Here is a 24,782-nt window from a genome sequence, read left to right on the forward strand (position 1 = left end):
TAATGTTATAATGAATGATAAAGAGGTGGGTGAATACTCATAAAGGCCATTAACAAAAGAATTTATAGAGAGCACCATCTTTTTTTGCAGCATTGTGCTGTCTTCAGAAAAAAACGTGTAAGTTGGGTATATTGAGCACTAAAATAAAGCAAAGCACAGGGGGATTATGCATAATCTGGGTTAATTTTCTCACCACAAAATGTCAGTATACCAGACCAGAATGATCTGAGGCTCACAGTGTCAAAACCGGTCGTGTCTTCCTTACATTTGTTCTGGAGCTCGGCCGAGAGCTGAGCTTGATGGATGGGAAGGCTGCCCTGGGTCTGGGATCACTCTTCACCCTTTTCTCCACCTTGCCTAAGAACCACTTTCCATTTTGTCCATGCACTTGTTCCAAGTTTCCCTGCAGACCAGGAAGTATATTTGAAAGTATGTGAGCTGTCACTGGGTACTCTTAAGCAATATAATTCTTTTATTCTGGTTTGATGGGCTGTACAATTGATTTATGGCTGTTTATTTCTGCTTTGGTTAATTAAGTGGGAAGCAGTAACTCATGGGCTGTGTCTGCCAGCAAGTGGAGCTCTTTGCTAGCCTAGGGCGGTGTGTCCTCACCAGGAGCCTTCCCCCATCCCAAACTGGAGCTGCTGGAGAGCTGGGATTCAATTTCATTTTGGCCCTTTTGCAACTTTCCAATTATGTTCCGGTTCTGTTGGTTTGTTGCCAAAACCAGGCAATTTATATTTCCACTGAGATTTTATGGCTTTTTGATTTGACAATCAGATACTGTATTTATTCTCTTCACCCCTTAAAATGAAGATTTTAGCATTTTATTTTTAGTTTATGTATTTGTAAGAAATATAACCCAGTAATTTCAGTAAAGTGGTGCACTTGGCCATACCAGGAATATGGGGGGTGCAGGGGACAGTTTTCCTGTACTTTTCACACTCTGGGCTCATTGCCCACTGATGAATGTTTACAGGAATAATTCCTTAGAACAGGATGTCACCCCAGCTGTTCCATGATCTACTTTGTGGTTTCATCAATGGTTTAAAGTGTAGGGCACTGAAGGATCTTTCAGTGAGGACCACTGTTCCAAGAAGAAACTTTATTTTAAATTCCCCTTCTTTTCTACTACAAACTGTCTCGATTAGGAAGGATTTTTGACTAGAATATATAACTTTCCAGTCACATAAAGGAACACACCAAGAATATGTCATTCAATCAAAATGAGATGTCAGGATTAATTTTCTAACTCAAACTCTCAAATGAATCCTCAATGAAATCCAGATGAACAGAGCATTTGCCTGCTAATGCTAGAGGTACTCTTCTTTATGTACTTTATTAATGTTGAAGTCTCATTTATTTATGCTGATGTGTGGTTTACTTGATATGTTAGTCCATGTATGCTGGCAGTGTTTTATCCTAATCATTCTACACATCCACTGGTTAGTGCTAAGTCATCCAGCTTTCTGGAGGAGGCTCATTTTGTGCATAACTTATGCTCTGAAGCTCCTGCTTGCTCCCTCAGAGCCCACCAGTGTTTTACTCCCCCATGCTCAGAATGTTATTGCCATACTTAGAGAAAAGCAAGTCTATTTTGGCAGGAAAAAGATTTTATTTTAGGTGTGTAATTCTAATTTAATAAGACAGAAAGAGGAAGATGCAGCTTCTCCTCACACATCCTCATGTGCTCAGCAGGGAACTCACTCTTTCCTCCTACTGTGCTGAGGATGAGTAATGCAGAGAGAATTCACCACTACTCTGAGGGGGCTCCTGCTCACTCCATGGCTTCAAACTGAAGGTGGAGGGGAAGGGAGATTGGATTTCTGTAAAGGTTTAAAAGAGTTAAGGTCCTTTTCTCAGTGCTTCTGAGGAATAGCAATCAGTAAATTAGCAATGTTAGTCGTCCTAGTAACAAAAATGTCCAAGAAAGTAGAATTTTACATCCCCAGTGTATGGGTGGAGGCACAGACTGGGACATGGGTTAAGTGAATTCCCACCTGGTGAAGCTGGAAATTGTGTCCAGCTCTCTTGTACTCAAATCCTACTCCATGAGGCCTCTCACTTTTGCTCCTTTTGAAAATAGTGATTTTATGAGCCATCATTAGCTTTTTTCTGCTTTCATTGCCATGACAGAGTTCCCTGGAAATGCTTTGCAGCCTTCCATGCCTGGCCAGGTCTTTACAGCCCTGGACATATTCAAGCAGAGCTTTGAAGGAGACCTGCTCAGACAAACTGTATGAACTCTGGAAACAATGGAAATAGCTTCCAGCTTGGCTCCCCTGCCCCTGAAATCTCTGGAGCTTCTTATCCTGAGCTGGCACAGCAGCATTTGAGAAAAGATGCTGCCCCCTCTCTTCTTCCTGACCCATTGATTTCTGGAAGGAATTTTTTAAAAAAGGAATTTTAAAAAGTATGTAATCATGAAATGCAAATATTGAATAGCTACAATTCTCCCCTCTCAAGTGAGAAGGTAGAGAAAATCACTGTATCTAAGGAAAAAACTGCTCCCTAAACAAACACTGACAAGAGATCTCTATAATTAAGCATGAAATTAAGAGGAAACAATCTCCATAAAATGAGAGTGGCTCCTGCCAGCTTTCCACAGTGCTCTTCCTCCCTATAACCTGTTGCGTTTCCCAGCCTCTGCAGAAATCAAAGCTCATCTGTGCTTTCCCTGAGGTCTTCAGGGATCTGGTTGTTTTTCAGAATACAAAGACCTACTTAATTTAACTTTTGGGGGCTCTCAGTCATATATTCAGAAGAGAACACCTGTATACCTCTGCAGGATCACCTTGTTTTATTACTGCTGCAGCACAGTGAGACTGCACCTCAGATCACTCCCAGGCAAATCTGGCTTTTGTTCCACATAAAAGTCAGGTCTCCCAGAAACCACAGCTCAATTTAGGAACATACTCAGGGTCTATGGCCTCTTACAAAGCAAGGAAGGCAGAAAGTAATTTCACTCAATCAGAACAAAACAAACAAAAACCCTTTCTCTGAAAACCCAGTGCAATAAGCCTCAAGGCTTCAGTAACTTGTGCTCCTCTTAATTGTGTGTGACTTTGTTAGAGGATCATTAGTTAAGGCTAATGAGTGCTTGCCTACACACTCTCATCTCCATAACTTACACACCAGCACTTGTCTCAGAGCATTACAGTGACATTACATCAGCCAACAGAGCCAACTGTGATTTATTAGACTGCAAAACAAAACCAATGTGAAATTAGTTAGGATGGATATGTGGAGGTGAAAAACCATTGGACTCTGATCTCATGTATTTCCTTCAGAGAGGAATCAGTCATTCTACCCAAATCAAGGCCCCTGTCTACTCTTTGCTGTATCTTTGTATTCAAAACTACCATGCAAAACAGGCTGGATTTTGAGGCTGGCTGTTAACATTCTCTGTCAATTCCCATGAGCTTTGAAGGAGGTGTCAAAACTCTTTAAACTCAAGGTAAGGCACAACTGGCAAAGTCCTACCCGTAAGTTCCGCTAGGGAGAGGTGTAAGATTAACTCCAATGGAAGAGTGCAGGGACTGTAAACTGAAGAAGTGCTTAAATGCTCTGTTGGATCACTGCCTCCTTCTGCCCTGTTTTACATCAAACTGGAGCACTTGAATTGAGCAGGAAAGACAGAGCAATGTAGCCATAATTCATGGCCAGACAGTGCAAATTTAACTAAGGCACCCTCCCCTTTGAATTGAGTCAGTGTTGGCAGCTTAAACTGGGGCAGAGATTATTGTGTAGCTTTGTGTCTGTGTGCTGCAATCAGCCCTGGAGAGGGTCTCTCAGAAGAGGTACTGGAATGACTGGAGCCTCTCTGAGTTGCTGTGCTACAGGAGGGGCAGTGAGGGCTGGTACAGAGAGTGCTGGGTGGGTGATCAGGGGCAGAGCAGGCACTGATGCTGAAAGCCCTGACTGGCATCAGCATTCAAAGGGCCTGCTCATACCTAGCTCCCAACAGGAAGCTTCCCATTCCGCAGGGCAAAGAAAAGTTTACAGGACCAGAGATAAGAAAGTAATGAAATATTTTGTCACTTCTGTCATGTTGTTCTATAAGCAATGGACGAGTTGGATAAACGCATTATTTTGCTCAGTATTTTGATGTTTTATAATTACTTTTGAAGGTTAGGCTGTCAGATAGGTGTAGTCTCTGGATGTGCTGAGATTGTTATCAAACAGAGAAAAGTTAATTCCCAAGCAAGGCTTCTTTGGGCCATACAAACCACAGAAGTAAACGTTATTGAGGTCAGCTTTGCTTGTCTTTTCAATGATTTTCATGTAGGGGCTTTGGGCAGGGGTTTATTTCAGAATTCTTTGTGAAAATAAAAAGGAAACTCTAGAAAATAACAGGTTATATGAAAGTTCAATCACAAGGGAATAGTAAAAAGAGTTGAAGAGTTCTTTTAAGCTCTCCAAGATTATAGTGGAGTTATAAAGAGGAGGATTGGACTGACTTCAAATAGAGTAAGGTAAAACTATTCAAGAACCAAAGTAATATTTTTCACCTTCAGGAAACTGAATGTGCACATATGGACACACTTCTGTTCTTTCTTTAAACATTGGTTATGGAAAAAAAAAAACACATTCATAAATAGACAGTGTGAGATCTACTGATAAAATCAACAAAAGCAATTTGGTACCTATTGCAGAGAACAAGCCTGACATTTAAATGAATACCCAGAGTAGTAGATTGAAGAGAATAGGTAGATGGTTATATCCATTGCCTGCTGTCTTCCTTCTCCCCTATCTTTTAGAGCAGTCAGAGTTGGAATAAAAGAGGAGAGATTATCTTCTTTTGGAAAGGACTAAAAAATTAATTCTTTTCACTTTATGGACATTAGAGATGCCATATCTTCTTTTGTTATTATCATCATCCATTTTTATTTTCATCTCTAGTGCAACGCTTTGAGAATAGTTGGAATAAGTAGAGTAAAACTTCAAGGAAAATAAAAGGTCATTCTGTAGAAACAAATATCAAAAATAGGTCAGTAGTCTGTATCATAAACCCTTCTTTACACTGCTCTGGTAGTGATAAAGGTTATTCAAAACCCAGAAAGAGTCCCAAAGGTTACACCTTTGGAAAAAAAAACCCACCACCACTGGATCAATATTGTTCCGGAGCATTGTGTGGAAAGCAGAGTATTTCAAAATAATGGAGCATGGAAAGGAGGTGAGCATCAACCTACAAAGCACTGAGGATAAAGGTGGTCCTGCAGGCCCCAGGGCCACATGTGATGGCTGTGGCACAGCTGCCTGGGCAGCCCTGTGCAGGCAGCTCTGACCCCCCCGCCTCCCTTGGCAAACCCCTCTGCCAGCAGCTGCTCTGCTGCTTACACACAAACTGCCTTGGGCACTTTTATATTTGGATTAAAGCTTTTTGCCCCTCTCAGCCTGCAGAGCTGCAAGAAATTTACAGTTAAGATTCTAAATTACTTAAACAATGGGGGAAAGAAGCTCCTCTTAAGAAAGTTTTTGTGTCTCTGAGTGCTGAGGTTGCCAGGATGGTCATGTAGTAGAGCAGAGACACACTGGTGCTCTGCTTTTGGGCAGGTGGTCTGTGAAATTTCTCTCACTGCATTTTTTCCCCCCCTTCCAAAACAGGTCTTGTTTAAAGTTAGTAGCTTTTTGTAGTACATATCTCCAATGTACTGTGCCTGACTTAACTTGAACTATAGAAATTTCAGTCTTTATAGACTTGGGCTGCAAGCCTGATTAGGTCGAAATTGGTGACTGTTTTGTGGTTTGTTTCCTTCAGTACTCCATTGAGAAGTTAGAGGGCATCATGTCTGAAGAGGTTTGGCCTCTCAGAAATGCAGCCCAACTTCTGATCAGACTGAGATTTGTGGGCAGTCACTAGCCAGGTAAGGACAGCTGTCAATGTGCTGTTGGTTGAAGTCTGCAGTGCACCTGCAGACACCGAGGAAAACCATGTTCACATCTCCTGCACAGCAGTTACTGCTCAGCATGGTTTGCCATTTATCCAGAAATATGCATAACACTCCTGGGGAAGTGTCACTGAGATGGAAGGGCTAAAAACCCATTAGTGCCCTAGTAAATCTACTCTGAAGACAGTAAGGGCTAATCTGATCTATTGAGGTCTACAATATTGCCCTGGGCAGATGATTTACAGTGCCTTCAAGTGCCAGGGCAGATCATCACTGCTCCCCGAGAGTAATGGGGGCACAGCCCTGGCTGCTCAGTTTGCAGAGTAGTGGCAATTGAATTCTTAGTTTAAGCCACAACCAGAGGTTTTTCATTTGACTTGTACTTGTTTTCTTTTCTAAACTTTAATAACATGAGTTAATCACCCAAGTCAGATCTCTGCCTGCTCTGCTCAAGAAGGACCAAAGGGTGTTGGTGCTGTGAAGTCTGAGCTGTAATCTGAACACTGCTCAGTTTCAAGCATCACAATAAATATCTCTGTGCACCTGAGCTTAACCCATGACCCTTTTCCTCCTGACACTCCAGTGCCAAACCCCTTGTCTTTCCCACTTTGATGTGGAAGCCTTTGAATGACTGTGCAAAGCACAGTGGTGTCATACACATCTCTGCAGCCAGTCACAGATGGCTGTGACCTGGCTAGAGGCATACTCTCTCAAACTGGAGTCTAAACTAACATTTCTTATTCCACCAAGTCAGCTGCTAGCTGAACCACTTCATTACACCTTCTATCCTTTAGTAATCCAGACCACAAAATGCCTCAAATACACCTTGGGCCCTGGGCCTGATGCTGCAGGGCAAGATTCTGGTGCTGCCACCAATGAGACCAGGGAACAGTGATGGCTCTGGGGAGCTCCCTGCTCACCCAGACACAGCTCCCCTGGCACTGCCTCAGCCCAAAGATGCTGCTAAAGTCCCTGCTAAACAAGTCAACCTCTGCTATGAATAGAATCTGTCCTCTTGCTACAAGACACAGAGGAAAAATGCTGTGACTCACTCTAGGCTCAGGGTCCCGACGTGCCTTTGTATTGTCATTGCCGTTGCAAAAATCAGCTCTTATTTTTCAGACTACATTAGCAGCTGTGTGATGCTTTGGCACTCTCACTGCTGAGCAAAGATTATTGCATCCAATGTTAAATCAAGGGGTGCATTATACTGGAAAAATGTTATTTTGCATAAATAACCTTCTTGAACCTTCCCATGTCAGTCTCCAGTCTGTTTCTGGGACAGAGACATGCCGTGTTTTTCCTCATGGCAAAATTCACATAAGTAATGAAGAAAAACTTGGAACAGGCTGACAGAGGAGTCAGATTTCTGATTCTGAGGCCTTTATCCATTCATGGAGAAAATTGCTGTTCTTCTTTCAGCATTGTGTAAAATAAGAGCTTGTTTACAGATAAATAAATAACACAAGGGTGCAGTGGAATGAGTATAAAACTTCACATACTGACTCTGCTTACTCAGAAAAAGTAGGTAGTCTTGTCTAATTGTAAAGTTCTTTTATGTTTGTTTTGTTACTCAGTAGGGACAATATTTTTTCCTTGTCTTGTTTTAAGGTGAGAACTCTTCCATAGGCTTTTATGCTTGATGCCTCTTAAAGAAAGATGGAATTTTATGTGGTAAACATATTTTCTCACTATTTCTTGGCTAGGCTTTTTAATAAAGTCTCTGTGCAAGAGCCAAGTGTAAATTTAAAACACTGGCTTCAGTGCTGATGGCTGAAGCTCCTAAACCAATGGATATCCCAATGACACAAGCATATCATATTCTGGTTTAAACGCCTGAATACATGAGCTTCTTTTTGCCCCCTCCAAAAAGGTGTAGTTGGCCTGTGGAATTCTCTCCTGCAGCTGCTCTTGCTGCCAGTTTCTTGTGTAGTAAAGTATTGGATTCCAGTGGTGCTGTAATCTTCATCACTTCTGAAAATCAGTTCTGCACATGCAGGACTGTAAAGTGACACTCTCCAGGTGGTTTCTGTGCTCAAGCACATCTGTTTTGCCTCTCACAACTTCTAATTGTAAATGCTCTTGGTCCTGGGCTTGAGTCTCCCTCTTACTTTCACCATTGAATAATGTGTGAAATTTCTGTAGTCTGCTCCGAAATGACACCTAGTCACAGTGACCTGTAGAGAGGCAGAGAGGAATTTCACACTCTTTGGTATGGTCTGTGATCTCAGGTAAGGAAATATTACAAAGCCAAATACACTATCTCTTCTTTATTAGATTATTCCCCTTGGTTTACATAAAAAAGTATTTTTTTACCACATAAAACTTGATGGAAAAAATTAAATGGAAGTAGTTAATTCTTAGGCCCATTTCAGATCTTGAAAATTTCAAGACAATTTTGTTTAAAATGCCAAAATATTTTAAATGTGCTGTTTTAGAAGTACCATAGATCCTTGGAAATAGCCTTTCATAGAATGTGGCCTTCTAAATGTTTAATTTAACAGCTGATGTTAGGATTCAGGCTCTTCAGGCTGAGAGCTTGTAGACGTTTATTCAGCTTGTTTATCTAGATAAAGCAGGGACAGAGCATGTAATTGAATAAACAATGGTTTAATTAATTTTTCAGTTTTGCAGTACAGCTCACTACTACACACCAGTGATAGCCTCTTCGGCAGGTGCTGCTTTCACGTCATAAAGCAATGTTCCACCACAGAAACCAAAAATGCTTTTTCAGTACTCATCTGTGTTTTACTTCTGAACAAAGTAGTAAAAACTTTCTATGGTTGTTTTTTTTTTTTTGGTTTTTTTTTTTTAATAGTTGATACAGAAATGCTGGTTTGAAAGAAGTTTGTCTTTCCCTTCAGCATGAGCCCTTTCCTGCAGAAGGGCAGCCTGGCTGTCCAGAGCTGGTGTGCACAGCACTCGCAGCAGCTCCCAGGCTCTGGGTGGGCTCTGCCCGTGCTGGCAGTGCCACAGCAGCAGCCTTTGTTTGCTTCCTCCCTTCTGAACACAGGGCTGGGAGTAAGAGTTTGGCCATTCCTACTCCTAATATGCAGTTTCCAGCTTTGGGGTTGTACTTTTGGCTTAGTTTTTTTTGCTTGTTTGTTTTGAGTCTTTCTACTGAAGCAAGGAGAGCCTTTTTAAAGTGCAGACACATTTTGAAAAAACACAATAAAGGAAAAGAAAATCACAATAATTAGAAAGACTGAGTAAAGGTCAAAGATAGAGTTGGTTAAAGTCATCACTCAAACTTGCTCTGTAGTTTTCCTACACTGCATCATAGCTCCTCAGCCTTTTGCTGGGCACTGCCAGTCTTGTTTGCTTGATTGTCTTCATGTCTTCATCTTTTTTAGAAGTCCTGAGCCCACAACTGCATGAAGAATACACAGACAAACATTAGGATTTCTTATCAAACATAACATTATTTTTGAACCTCAGATAGTCTGAAGGAATCTGACTGAGAACTTGAAACCTCCAGATTTTCTCAGATTTGTCTTACAGTGCCATTTTTAGGATCCTGACATTTTTACCATTTTTAATTAGTTCTTTGACCATGATTCCAGGGAAAAAGGCAAGCATGAAATTGTTGAGAAACTGCATTTGCTGACATAGGTGATATGACTGGAAGATCATAGAGCTAATTTGGTTGATGGTATGAAAAGTTCTCATTAGGGATATTTTATGTTTGTTTACAACAATGTGTTTATAAGAATGTGTTTACATTGCCCTTTATGCTTTTCAGCCCATTGATACTGAAATACAGTAGAGATCTAACTGCAAGGAGAATTTGGATGAGTGTTTATTGAAATAAGAAAGGCACAAGCAAAGATTTTTTCATTCTGATCAGACCAAGCATAGGAGAGAAAGTCAATTACCTTATCTGGTAGAATCTGTAGATCATATAGATTGAAAACAAGCAGCTCAGAATCTTTTGCAAAGAATTAGTATAATAATGGGTATATAACATCCTAAGCAAGTTTAAGTCCCCAAGAAAAGTGTTTTCTGGCCTGCACCAATCTGAACAATAATCAACCAATACAGCAACTAATCACTCTCTTGGCAAGTTCTGCAGAAGAGAAAAGTAAGAGAGAACCTCTCATCCTCCTCCAGGGCCAGAAACTCTGGGAAAGAGCAAGCCTAAGGAGACACCCATTGAGGTGTAGCAGCAGGCAGAAGCTGGGAAACTGAGGGAAAAGTTGGCACAAAGCATGAAAGTCAAAATGCAAACTCAGCAAGCAAGATGTTAAAAGTGAAAAATAGACTCCACCTACCCCATGGCTGATACAGAACTGGCAGAGGAAGCTCTTGAAGTGTTGGCTGGCTCTCTGGCGGGAAGGCTGTGTCCTCTCCACCCTGTATTCACTGAAAAAGCCCTTGGCATGTGCTTTGTGCTAATAGAGTTGTCTCTGGCCTGGTTGTCTCTGGAGTAGGAAGTTTCTTAAAAAGAAAAAATGCAAAACCGAGAAACAACAAAACCAACAACTAAACCCCACAATAACAGGATTTAGAAACAAAACCAAATAACTGTATAGGAGCAGACTGGCTGTTAACCTTTTCTGTACACAGAATGTTGTAATTTATTTTTGAAATATGGCACTAAGTTCTGGATTTATCCATGAATGCTCTGAGAAATTTGTTATAATTTTATTACGGGACAGGAGATCCCACAACTCTGTGATCTTTTCTTTCACTTTCTGCCTTAGTTTGAAAGATTTTTTTTTTTTTTGCCTAGTCCCTCTGCATTATATTTCTTGGCTTTTAACAGAAGTACTATTTCCATGCTCCAAACTCTTCTCACATAACTAAATCCATATGTCCAGTTCATACAATTGAACACGAATCCCTGGCAGAAGCTCTCTTGAAATCTGACTACCACTTTGGCATTTTTCATCCCATGCAGTTTTTTATGAGATTTTTACCCATGCAGTTTGGCAATTGGAAATCAAAGCACCTTATTTGCTACTGTATAACTTAAACAATTTTTTAAAGACTTGGTTCCCAGTTTTTGCATTCAAAGCAGTGACCTAAAAATTAGCTGTTTGGTTTTCCTAATCCTTCCTGTTTTGCAAAGACAAGCTAAAAATTTGAAGAAATCTTCGAAAAATATGTTGAGACTCCAGCCTAATGTTCTTCTGTCCTAATCCAATTTCTTTGAAAGATAGGTTGGATCAGCAGCTTGTACTTGGTTGCAGATGTTGGTCTGACTCTTATTTGCTAGGCTCTATAAGAGCTGAAGAAGTGGAAGCAGTGGGTTGTGGGTTGTGTTTTTCCACCACATTTCAAAGCAACTCCTCTTCTTGATCAAAAGTAGCTGTGTCAGTTTTCTGTGCTTGATTTAGACAGGAAAAGTCACAACAGTATTCAAACTTCTGCAAATCTTCTCAGTTTCCTTATCTGAATGCTGCCATTTTGGTTTATATGCCTGTGAACTGAAGCTCTGTTTTCATGAGTCCTTGTTCTATGACCAAACTCTATAAATGAAAAAGATTAAACACTAAAAGACATGCACAATTCTACTGCACTGAGACAAAAAAAAAAAAAAAAAAAAAAAAAAAAAAATCAAGCTGTAAAACCTGTCTGAGCTACCAAAAGAAGTTGTGAGGAAGTATGAGTGTTTCCAAAGATATTTGGAGAGAATATGTGTTTATATAGAAAATTTATTTCAAACAAAGGCAATTTGTCTTGTTGGAAGATTCACATGGTTGGTAATGCAATTGAATTAGAAAAATAAGACCGGGATGCTCAAAGATTCTTACATGTTTAAAAACAAAACAACATACTTCCTATTTTAGAACAAGATTTAATTGCTTTCTGTAAAATGCACTGGCAGGACAACCATTTTCTCACTGGCAGGTAACAGCAGTTCCAAAAAATGTGCTTTCTCCAATGTAGCTGTAGGAAATGTTGCTGCCTAGAAACTAGCACAGTCATTAATCAAAACAAAAAGAACAAACTGTTATATAAAGCAATAATTTTACTAGGCAAGTACTTTGAGTCTGCTTAAAACAGATGATCAGAACATATTACCCAGTTCTTGGTTTATTGTCTCCATAAAAACATAGAAGTATGCATGTCTTCTCCAGTAATTTTTTTTTCCAGGCTCAGGTATTCTGCAAGTGATTTGGTGGGGGTGGTGGTGGATTTGTTTATTTGTTGATGGTTGATTGGCTGGTTGGTTGGTTGGTTTCAATTATTTTTAGGCTAAAGGACCCACTGAACACAGATTACCTCCTCCTGGTCCTCCCACAGGCAATGTACCACTGGCAAAAAGAGAATGCACGAAATTCCTTCACTGTATAGAGATCCTTGTGTCTACAAAGGTATTGTAAGAAGTTTTTCAATATTAAAGAATGTGAGAGTTTTCTTGTATAGAATCTGCACAGCTAGAGCATTATAAAAAAGAATTTATAAGGCTTTCTGCTTATTTGCTTGATAAAAACAGAAACACCCAAGAAAAAGAGATTGCTCAATTCAGTGTGCATCCCCATGTGCTTGGTGAGCTGCCTGGCTCATAAAGGAGCATGATCCTTTCTGTGGCATTCTAGAGAATACCTTGCATTACACCCTGGTTAGAGTGAACTTTTTGGGGTGTTGATTTGGGAAAGTGAGATGGCAATGAAGCAAGAAGCTGGTCTATATTTCTGACAGTTTTTATTATTGTAGAGATTTTTCTTATGAGCAAATGCAAGTCACTTGCATAGAAGTTTCCTTCTATGACTGATATTCATTTATTTACTTTTATACGAATAAAAAGCAGCAGAGAGAAATAATGAATGTGATACTTTCCAATTCATATTTGTCTGGGTCATAAGTAGTGCTATATCAAGTTTTTAGTTAAAGCAGATATATATTTTATGTAGTAAAATTAGACTTTGTTGAAACTGATGGGTAGAAAACTTGGCTCCACCTGTCCCTGTTTGTCATCATCTTTGTTCAACATTTGGAAACCAATAACCTCCAGGAGTCTCTTAGAAATCCCCCGTGATGTGTAGGCAGCAGCCAAGTGTCACTACTGGTCTCTGGCTTGTACAGCTTCTCAAATCCCACAGATGGGATTAGAACAGCTCTGAACCTGCTTTTACACAGCACCTTTGTGAGGAAGCCAAATTGCCCTTTTCTAAAGCCTTGAATTCATAAAAGACACAATTGGTATAAAGCCACTGTGTCTTAATATTTCTTCAGCTTTAAGCTAAATACAGCTCACCATGGTCAAGCTCTCTGACTGTGTCTAAAAAATGCTACAAATAATAATTTGAAGTATTTTCTGAATACTTTAAGATATTCTTTTCCAGTATATTGAGAAATGTTTGTTAATTCTAGTTTAAAACCTGCTAAACAATAACACACTGTAGGATAATGTGGTGAAAAAAAAAATCAGTCCACATCTGAACTGTACTTGACCTATCAAAAATTCAGTGAAAAATCACTATTAGCCTGAATTCACAAAGATAACAGATTGGGATTTTCAGTCAGCCAGTACTCAGCAAGCTCTGTAGTTTTCTCTGAGTTGTGACATTGGCTTAGAATATTTTATGACCATTTATTCATCACCAAGAATTAAAAATGGTCTGTTATTCAAATAAAATAAAAGTAACAATACACTATAACTGTCAATTCAGTAGCTTCCCAGCCCATTTCTAAATTAACTGCTTTAACAAAATGAATTTTCTTCCTGGAGGGAGTGGACAGGAAAACAAAACAAAACAAAACAAGAACAAAATAAAAAATAAAAGCCACAAGAATGCCTCAGTTCTATTTAGAGTTATGAGGATGATTAGCAGAAGCACTGAATATATCTGCACACTGAAAGGGATGGAAGATAAAAACTCAGGGTGTAAAATCAGAACTTCTTGACTCAAATCTGAATTCTGACACTAAATTAAAATGAATAGTTAAGTGTTTGATAGATGTAAGCTACTATGTAATTACCTGCACTAAAATACATAATTTGATATTAAATCCTTTGAAGAGCTTTCTTTATTTTCATTAATATAACCTGAAATGATTCCAGCTCTGCAATGTTGGTGTTTTCAACAACCTCCTTCCAAATCCTGATGAAATGATTTTCATAGGTATCAAAAGATTACTCTGAAAATAACATAACATTTAATTAAATACATTTAAAGTATTTTTTTCCTCTTTCAGTGTTCCTTCTGTAATTGCCTTATACCCCCATTAGTTATGCAGGAATTTCACCTCACGAAGCACTGGGTGAGGCTTCAGAAGTGATTGGAAAAGTGTTGATATTACCATACATCACCAAGTACCCATTGCCAGTGCATTCCCATTTCTCATCATGGTAAGAATTTCTGAAAATCTAGGAAATAATCTGTATCTCATTGCAGTTTATTTGGTATTTATCATCATAAAGTTTAGGAGATTAATCATTTGTGCAATAAAATTAATCTTTCTAAATACATTCTGTTGCACATGCTATTTTTTCTTTATCAGAAGAATTAACTTCTACTACCAAAATCCACCATAAACTGTAAAAATTAAAGAGGACACTAAAACCATAGTACTTAAAAGGAAACAAATCAGTTTAAAATTAACAATAAGCTTTCTAGTTAGGCTGTTTATTGCCATTCATATTAAAGTTTTATGGGATAATAAAAAATGTCAATTATTTCTGTGCATCTGATCATCAAGTTGCAAACTTACCCATTAGTTAAAAGAATGAAGTTCAAAGCAAACATCCATTTTGAATGACCAAACCATCTAAAATTTAAATATATTTGAAATTAATGACACAGAAAACAATGTATTTCCAACAAGTCTATAAAACTTAATATAATCTCAACGTAAGTGTCTTATGATCTACTATTAGATTAAAAAGTGTTATCTTCAATTAGAAATCTCCACTAGCAGATTTAATAACAAGTCTTTCACAGAAATACTATTGATTCGGAGTAATTAGTCTTCTTGAGTCACAAGTAGCTGAAAAGTGATATAGAATCATTGTTAGTAAAACTTGCAAATGACAAAAAATCCTTAAGAAGGTAGTAATAAGTAATTGTGCTGGGTCAATCTTGCAGCCCAGCTTGGGTGAGCAAATAATAGAACAAGTGATGACTAAAAACTCAAGTTTGTATATTCTATAGCAATTTGTTAAATTCAGCTGTCTTTGGGCACATGGAGTCTACCATATAAATTTTTCTTTGGTCTTAGGTGGTGTTTTAGCTGTCCTGCTATTTTATTTGAGTCTGGTAATTTAAAAGCTTCAAAAAATTTAAAAGAAGTAAGGCTTTCCCATCAAATTGCAAAAAGTGGGAGTTTCACAAGGTTAAAACATGAAGCCAAAATCAGAACTGTTTTCCTAAGCTGTGAAAATCTGAAACCTGTGATGTGATTCACACCATATCCACTTTTTGAAATTAGATGAGTTTTCAGTAATCTTGTCTTTATTATATGCTTTCTGTAACTCTAATATTTAGCCTCTAGCCTTGCTCTTGTTAAAACATCACGTTGTTGCAGAATTCCACTCTGTGATTACTCACCCTCACAAGATGATTTTTTGTTGAATGATGACAGTGATGCTGACTCTTTATTCTTTGCTCAGTGACATATTTAATGATAAATAGTTGATGAGTGAGATCCAAATTCTTTTATGTGACTAAAATAAGTGATAACCAACTCAGACTAAGTAATTCCTCCGTGACCTAAGGCAAGACACTTCAGCTTTCTGTAGCTATCATCCTTATCTATAAATTGTGAATGGCATCACTTCATTTATTACCTCAAACAAAGCAACAGAGCTTTGGCCTCCAGCACTGTGATAATGCACAACTGACAGGTGTTACTGTTTGTGACCAAAGAAATTAATGAGTTTCATGGGATTCAGCAATTACTCTGCACAAATCCAAGGCTTTGGGTGTTTTACACCTAGACACAAGCATTTCAAGCTTTGAGTACTAATCTAGAGATTTGAGAGGTTTTGGTTATTGCTTTAAGAAAAGCATAGAGTTGTTTTTCTGTTCAGCACTGAACCTGCCATGTGAAGAGTTCAGTTTTTAAATGTACTGCAATAGATTTCCCTTGTGAAGGGAACAAAGATCTGAGTCACTGGATTCTCTGGAGAGGTGTCTGTGAAGTTTAACACGCCTTCAGGGAAACTGCAAAATCCACATGTCCCTTTTCCCCACACTGAGAAATTCCACACCAGTGGTACCATGACTGGGCTGCAGCCATCTGTATGGAATGTTTGTTTTCTGAGGTGTGAACTTGAAGAATACTTTTCACTTAACAGTGTTTTTTTATGGTTTAACATCAGCATTTTAATTATCAATATTTACACCTTACAGAAAATTGAGCGTTGATAAATGCTCAATAGGCAAAAATACCTTCCATGATTCTAAGTAGGGAGAATGATAAAGGCCACAGTGTTTTTATTGTAATTTACAGTCTTGAGTATTAAAACTATAAACCATTTCTAACTGCCTTGATCCAAGGAGTTGGATTCATTTTCTTTCTCTTCTAAACTGCTCAGTAATGCAGTTCATTCTTTTTCTCATGGTTTATGAGTTAAACATTTATTTATTTTTAATACCATCACTTACTGTGGTATTAGACTTCCTCTACCACAGCTCATCTACATCTTGTCTTGCAGACTCACAGGAAAGCTCCTCCTCTCCCAGGCACACTTTGTCTTGCATACAGGTAACCCCTTCCTGCTAAGCCATTAATAAATATCATGTAGTTGTGCTTCCACCTGTTTGAAGAGCACAAAAAACCAAATATATCTAGAAATGCCAATTTTTTAAACTCATAATTTCTTCTGAAAAGAATTGCCATTGTTTAGGACAGAACATATCTCCATGGCACTCCTAAAGCTCATCATACCTCCATGCTGTGCTTTCCACGTAGAGACTTCCAAAGCCTTCCCAGCATAGTTATAAAATAAACATGGCTCAGTTCTAACGCCTCTCTTTAAAGAAAATCTGGTGCAAACTCTTCAGATCTTTCCTTCTGATCCCTTCTGATCCACTGGTTCAAGGAGAAATGAAGCCAGGCCCATGCAGGCTCCAACATTATCTCTCTGGTCTGACACCTGATCTGGGTAATTAGAAGTGTGAGACTCACCAAAGCAAAGAGTCCACCCTGAGAAAATTATATCATTATCTGAATTTGTATTTTGAGCTTGCATATGCTTTCAAATAAAAAGGAACTGCTTGCTGCAGGACTCTAACTGGCATTAAAGTTCAACTCTCTTAGTTTTTATTTTTAAATTTGGCTTCCTTTGGGGGATTTGATTTACAGGAAACCCGGAAAAAGACAAGGTTGCCATTGTAGTGCTCTGTTATTGCCATATCATGCCATCCATCATAGATTAAAAAGGTAATGGTATGATATTTCTCTGTTTGGGTGCAATGATATTCAATATGCCTTCAGGAGAGCTCTGTGGTCAAAGTCAGGGAAACCAGAGCTTTTCTTCTGACTTTTCTCATGTCCTCTGTAGAATTTTGATAGAGTGGGGAAATTGCTTCTAAGTCTGTAAGCTCTTCTTAAGACAGATAAAGGGATGTGGAATTTCTGGTATCAGGTTGCCAGTATCTTGAAGAACAAGAAATAATTTAAAAGGTGTCACAGTTTGAGTCCTTTATTTAAATTCTGATGTTCTGTAAGTAAATTTTGAGTGCCCTGAAATCAGTGAAGTGGAACTTGAGAAAAGTGACTGAAGAAAAGTTTTAGGGATGACATTACTGTTCTCTAGAGATTACTTCAACTACCTTTTCACCCCCTGCCATGAGTGTGGAGGTGCTACTGCCCACAAAGAGGGCACCTGAGAGAGGGCTGGAGTCTTACAGGAAATTTTACATCCTGCTCTGGGCTGCGTTTTTCCCTCTGTACTTTATAAATTGATCAAGTTTGCAGGCAGAAAATAGCCTGTGGATTGTAAGATGGCTGCAGTTATCAGATTTATCCTGCTTTTTATAAAAGAAAATATGATGCAGAATTCAGTAAAGAGGGAAATGGCTTTGTTTCTTGTGCTTTCCTTTTAAAACTTACAGAGTAATGATGCTCTGAGCATCATACTAAAGAGCTTGGGACATAGACTGCAAGATTTATTTGAGGTTTTTATGTCTGGGCTTGTCCTGCATCTGTCTGATCTATCTGCCTTGGTCTGGTCTTGCCCAAGAATGATCTGGATCACAGAACCAGAAAAATACCTCTTCCCTTGGGCTGAGTCAGGAGATATTTTATTGTGTAGCAAATTTCCCTTCCCTCCCCTGTCCCCTCAGTATCTGAGCCAATAGTTTGAGAAGAAAAACTACTGCAGTGTCTGCTATTTCATAGCTGGCTTGTGTATTGAAATCTCACCTTTCCCCATTAACTTTATATGTGTTAAATGATTGAAAACTCATTGAAAACTCAAAACCTGTGGTATGTATATCTCAGGCCATGATACACAAGCCTGTCACCATTTTTCTCCATCAGCTAATGGAGTTGCAAGGAAGGGAGACAATAAACCCTATTGAAAATAGAAACCTGTCCCATGTTCTGAGGCAAAATAGAAGGAGCTATTGAAAAATAGCATGACAAAAATTTAAGAGTTGCATACACTTACAAATCAGCAGTATCACAGTTAACCAGCTCTAAAAGCTGCTCATCTTAATAATGATCATATTAATGATTTGTTGAAAACATGCAGCAACTACTCAGGATAATTTTGAGATGCATTACTTTCCCAAGATCAGGCTTATGATCAGGGTTTACCTCACAGTTACATTTTTTCATTAGGAATAATTACTTGAGCATGGCTTTAATGTTTTTTTTAGCAAAAACAAAAACAGAAGTTAAACCTTCTTGCCTCTGTGGGCTTCAGAAGCTATTTTTTGTGTCAGTCTTGCATAAGCTAAAGTGCTGGAAAGGAATTTGAAATGGTGGGTTTTACACGGTTCAGATTTTTTCCCAGTATTAATATTTAAAGGAAATTCAGTACCTAGCTGGAATACCAAATCTGTTTAACAATGCAAAGCTGTGGCTTTGCACCCTGTTCTCTGGAGTAAGCAAAGGCTTCCTACCAAATGAAGCAGAAGCTGATTTTCTTTTCAAATGCTGGAGTACAGGCAAGCAGTGTTAAATTTTTATTTCTTACCATTATTTTAAAGGTTATTGTTAAAACATATCTTCATGGTGCTGAATAACACTGGGTATGCCTTTACTTTGGGAGTAGACAGAGGTCATTAAAATCTGTCTTCTTTTTCTCTCCCACCCTCCCATCTTCTCCCAGTGTACCCATATTTTACATACAATAACCAGTGTTATTTTACTGCTTGTAATGATTACCCACATTGGCAGCTGTTTGTAGGCTCTGGAACAGCAGAATAGGAGGGAGAGGAACTGCACAAACCCTCCCACATCCCTTCACTGTGGATGTTCCCCATGACTTCAGAGTAGTGCTAACCTCCAGTCTGCCCATCACGAAGAAAACCCAATGATTTCTGAAAACAGGGACACCAATTTCTCTACTTATGTTCCATTGTGGGAATTCACTGCTGTGGAAGAAAAGTTGATTCACAAAACATTGGTGAGTTTGTAGTTCAAATCAGCACAAAAAGAGATGAAACCATTTATCCTGACATAGTGGTTCGATGTCACACACAAAATTGCTGTGAGCAGGGGAACAGCTGGCTGAGGCACAGGATGAGTGACTGGTTATTCAAGCCTGGTACAGGAGAAGGGGGTTCACAGCAAACCTTCTGAGCAATGCAGGGGACACAGACCTTGTATCAGCAAACAGAAATGGCTGATGAGGTTTTTATCATTATTAAAGAAAGAGATAGTATCCATGATATCACAAACAAGTGATTTATGTATGTATGGTGGGTTTTAGTGGTATTCTGGCAGGTTTTTTCAGTATGATTTCTTCTTTTCTATGGGTGCTGAAGATATATTTTTATGGTGTTTTTTTATCTGACCTTTGCTAATGTATCCACTGCTTTGCTCAGAATATTCCATCACAAAATTTTAAATACACAGATCCCTTTTTCTTTTGCAGGATGTACAGAGAGAAAGCCCATAGTGGGTTGAATTTAAAAACTATTTATGTGTTACTAAATAAAAATAATTCGGTATCTAAATACAGCACCAATCTGGTAATCATAAGAGACATAAAGAAGCAGTAAAAATTTAATTAAACCAGTTTTATTATTGTTATACTTCAACCTCAAATGGAGCAGGGAAACAGTAATATTAGTACTGCTAAACCGTGTACTAGGAGATTTGCAGACTTTTATAATTTAAAACAAGAAAACAAATAAGATCAAAAATAGATTTAGGTTGAACTACGTCAGTGGTTAAAACATAAAATTGCCTAAATTAGATTCTCTTAGCTGTGTCTTAGCAAAGAGACATGCATAAGAAATTACTTTGCACCACCGATGTGCTCAGCTCTATACATATGGGAGGCACCTGTAGCTGTCATAAGAATGCTCTGAGAAGAAACGCAGGAATATGGAAGATGATTCAACTGGGATTTTCCTTCCACAATCTATTCCTCTGCTGGGTTTAATTTGAATACTGCTGAATTGTAAGCCCAGAGCATATAAGAGAGAGATATTTCTGATCATTCATAACACCGAGTCTATAAAATATTCATAAAACCTCTGCAATCTGAATTAGCCTTTCAAGTAATGAAAAAATACATCAAAGTAACGCAATGAATGAGGGGGTCCGTCTGCTACATGTGATATGAAGCATAAGAATTTTTTTTAAATATTTGATTCATGAAAAGTAAATGAGGCATTTTCTGATGCAACAATTATGGGATTTCATACTGTATGAAAGAGTAACAAGAAAGATACTGTGTTATTGTTAATGGCTCTATTTCCTACCATATAAACTAATGAGCACCTTTGATCTTCTCTGAATTCTTCATGCTTCGTTGTTTCCATCATTGTCAAAAGCCCACTCTTTTCCTTTTCTTGGGAAATAATCTACATAATGCAAAGTGACTGTTTATGGAGCACAGTGAGTTTTCCACTCAAGGAAGAAAGGGCATCATCTGATAAAAGGAGACATATCCTTGAGACAGCTACAAAATTAGATAATTTTTGCAGAGAGCAGATTTTTTCCCTGCCAGTTAGAATATAAAGAAAGGAATTATTCCACATTTGGCAGACAATTTTGTGTCTCCAAGGTTAAACAATACTGAGTGAAAATAGTTGCAATTTTGGTTTTTCTCAGATAATTTTATTAGTTTGAAAATTTTTAAGTGCCTGGTTAATGAGAAAGCTAAAAAAGAAGTTAGCTGTAAAAATTATTGTTCAAGAGATATAGGCAATATTAATGTCATGTTTTTATGAGTTCATTTTTAATTTCAATTTTCAGATGTCTGAATCACTAATTTTTGCTTTTTGGTCCCCAGCCAGCAGATAACAATGCAGGAAGACACCTGACACCTTCCATATTACTGGTGTACAAGTTTGAATAAATTTCTTTGAAGCATTGATGTTGGATATTAAAATATAAGGCTCTAATCCTAAAGTGTCTCCTAAATTTGAAAGTCCTTCTTAATTTTAATAGCGCCTGTCTCAAGATTGCATAGATGGATTTTTACAGGATTTATTAGACATGTTTTCATCAGGAAGAAGAGAGGATGATTTTATTTAAAGAGTTTCAGTTACAAATGTGTATGTGCGTAATCTAGGATGATGATATTTGATTGTTTCTGATGCAAACCAAAACTATGATTTCAAAAGCATCTCTTTGGTCACAAATAGGTCACATTGGTGTGCAAAAGAGAAGATTCTGCACGTGACTCTTGAGGATCTCATTCTCAATGGAATTGTGCCCAGAGGATTGAGTTGGTGGGAATGACACATGAAGCAGCCTGAAGGCTGCAGTGCTCAGAAAAGTGACTTAGAGCCTGCTCTGTCTATAAGCAGGCTGCATTGTCAAACTGGCAGCCAAGTGAGACTCGCTGGCCTGTCGGTCTGGGTGTCCTGGCACTCCCTGCAGCACTGCCGTGTCCTGCAGCCCTTCGGTGCCCTGCTCCTGCCCAGGCACCTCTCTGTCCCCGTGCCTTTGCCAGCCAGACCCTGCTGGCTCCCCTCGGCCTAAGCTTGGCCAAAACAGGGAAAACAAAGCCAAGCTTGTCTTAGGAGCTGATCCCAGTGTGACCAGAGAAGGGACAGAGCCGAAGAGGCCCTGGATTGCTCACCCGCTGCTCTGCAAAGTATCTGACTGGAGAGAGACTGACTACATTCCAACATTCCTTTTTGAAACTAACCTTCCTTAAACAAGAAGAAAAAGATCAAACAAGATCTAGTTTCATTCAGAGAAGCAGTGTGAGAGATCAGCAAGAAGCAAGTTTATCCCTAGAGGAAGGATAAAATATTCATTTTCTTCTCTCATCACACACTCCTGGAAATAGCTTGATCAATATCAGAGCTCTATGCAGTATGTAAAGGAGATTACATTTCATAAGATATATTTTAAATTATACATTTCCACACACTGTATTAATATGAAATGCAATTTTATCTGATTCTAATACTTTAATGCTAGCTTCCATTATTTGCACAGTAAGTAAATGAAGAGATGCACAGAAATCTGGATTTAATTAGATAGGCTATCCTATCACTTACTGACTGACATAAGTAGAATACAATAAATACAAGCATTGTGTAATATTTTTGTCCTGAGATGATGCACAGCAATAGAGCAAAGTTCCATTTAATGCTGACTGCCAAAACACACCCAAATTTCACAGAAGGTAAATTGACAACATTTTCTGTTTGTTTTATTTTTTTGTTCCTGGATATTGTTTATTAGATTCATCCACCCTTAAAAAGCATTTTTCATTTTTGCCTTTAATTAATTCTATTTGTAATGACCAAAATAAAATACTGCTCAATTTGTACATAACTGAGTCTTGGTGCTATTGGTGTCATTGGCAACTCTCTTTACCCTAAATGTGTTGTTATTATCATTATACCACATACAAGAGCACCAGATGTAAGAACCAAAAGGAGAAGGAGTTTGCAGAAGTTACAAGACTGGGCCATGACCCAGGAAAATATCTGCCTCCAGGTATTTTGAAAATCTACTACAGAAAGAAATTACTTTTTCACTTTTTAGCTCCCATTGAGCACAGACTAAATGTCAGTGTGATTCATCAATGTCCCTGATAATTCTCTGAGCCATCCACTGGAGGCCTGTGGTGCTGTTTGTGCTCCCTGCTGCTGTCAGGGACCGCGCTCGGCCGGGCTGCAGCCGGGCTGGGGTCCGGGAGCAGGACAGGTGAGCCAGGCACTGCCCCAGCCTGTGCCCTGCTGTGGAACCACCCCCAGGATGGATTTCATTCCAGCACTGCTTTCCAGCTCCATTCCTGCTGGACAAAGAGCAGATGCTGCCCAAGCCTTTCCCTTTGGTGCTGTGGTAGAGCTCCTGGTGACCCGCAGAACCAAGGGCAGTAACCAGCTGTGGTTCCTCTGCTTTCCTCAGGCTGCTTTTCCTCTCCGAAGTATTGTTCTGGCCCTTTCATTACAGTGACATCTGAGCACCTCACTGCCTTTAAACCCTCAGCAGTTTCAAGGGCAAGAAAGAGGATGGTGACCAGTGCTGTGCTGACTCCACATATGCCCCTGTTATTTTTCTGGTTTGTTTTTTTTTTCTTCCCTGGTCATTAATTCCCCTTAGGTGAAAAGCTTTCTACACTGCAGGTTGTTATACATAACAGACAACTGTTGGGCAATATTAAAAGTTTTTATATTTTATAGAGGAAGAGTTAAAATAAAACCAGAGCCACTAAATTTCTCCCCATTTCAAGGGGTTCTGATTGCCAGTAGCTCCTTCTATTTCCATGAGACTTTTTGATTTTTCCCTCACAGCAGACTCTTTCTTATGTTCAATAAACCTTTGTTTCTTTATTCATAGCTGCCTACATAAATTCTTGAGTTGTTATTTATGCCATTATGCTAATACACCTTTCAGCTTAAAATACTGCTCTGAATTTGTCTTAATTTTCTGTTAAAGGTTACACTGACAAAGGCCAATAAAACACATGGAGCATTATTTGTATTTACTTACAAAGCTGTGGTATCCAGGACGACATCATCATTTCTATAAAGTATTATCCTATAAAGTTCATTTTGAAAGTGAATGCCATATCTCATTTTACTATGACATGCATAAGCCTTTACAGCTCATCCATCACACCAGAAGTGTACTGGTGCCACTGAATCAAAAGCTACAGCAGCAGTTAACAAGAAGTGTACTAATTAATGACTCAAACAGAAAGTTTTAAGAGTGATTTTTCCAGACACTTCCCTCAAAAGTGATTGAGAAGGAAATGCCTCTTTAAAATTTTTATATAATGTCACACTAAATGAACCATAAAGAAACAATATAGAAAATACATAGCTTGGAATTTATGAGAACATTTTACAACTATTAAAGACCATGTTTAAAGGTCTGGATTTTAAATGGAGCCGAGGGACCTTTGAAAGCAGATTTACCTGCAAGGTCATCTTTAAAAATGGAAAGGAAGAAAACCACTTCCCAAACATCACAGGCAGGAATATAGCAAAGCCCAGAATGGCTAGAGAATAGAGAAAAAATGGACACTAAAATGCTAGGAAATCATGATATAGAGAGTGTTTATTCAAATCCAAAAGAAATGTTGACTGCCAGTCACCAGCTAAATGAAAAATGCCACTGCAGCTTGGTTTTTTAGAGAAATGTCTTTTGGACCAGCCATCCTCACTGGCTATTTCAAACTGCTGCTGTTCACCAGCTTCGCTGATGACATGCTACTGCTCCTTAGAACGTACAAATCTTGTCTCCTGAGAAAATAGTTGTCAAAACATTTTTTTTCCACTTCATGACATATGGAAAGAAATTCTTCATACATATTGAAACCATTTTTCTTTCTTTGAAACAGTTTCA

At 38.6% G+C, this 24,782-nt stretch overlaps 2 long non-coding RNA genes across 3 annotated transcripts in view; one reads left to right on the plus strand and one right to left on the minus strand.

Moving 5' to 3' along the window:
- LOC140684703 (uncharacterized) overlaps positions 1 to 22,760 on the plus strand; it is a 289,333-nt gene extending 266,573 nt beyond the window's left edge. Inside the window, exons 3-6 of one of the 2 annotated variants that reach the window (XR_012057385.1) lie at positions 12,092 to 12,211; positions 14,037 to 14,190; positions 16,498 to 19,419; positions 21,614 to 22,760. This is a non-coding gene — a long non-coding RNA (uncharacterized lncRNA). The remainder of the gene's footprint in view (positions 1 to 12,091; positions 12,212 to 14,036; positions 14,191 to 16,497; positions 19,420 to 21,613) is intronic. The other variant, XR_012057386.1, reaches the window with a different exon arrangement.
- Positions 5,892 to 19,389, minus strand: LOC140684702 (uncharacterized). The gene is made up of 5 exons (XR_012057384.1): positions 19,297 to 19,389; positions 16,448 to 16,599; positions 14,553 to 14,609; positions 10,163 to 10,328; positions 5,892 to 9,261 (listed from the first exon to the last, which is right to left on the minus strand). It is a non-coding gene; the product is annotated as an uncharacterized lncRNA (long non-coding RNA).
- Positions 22,761 to 24,782: the final 2,022 nt, after the last annotated feature.

Source organism: Taeniopygia guttata, chromosome 9 (assembly GCF_048771995.1).
Source record: "Taeniopygia guttata chromosome 9, bTaeGut7.mat, whole genome shotgun sequence".
Classification (NCBI taxonomy): Eukaryota; Metazoa; Chordata; class Aves; order Passeriformes; family Estrildidae; genus Taeniopygia; species Taeniopygia guttata.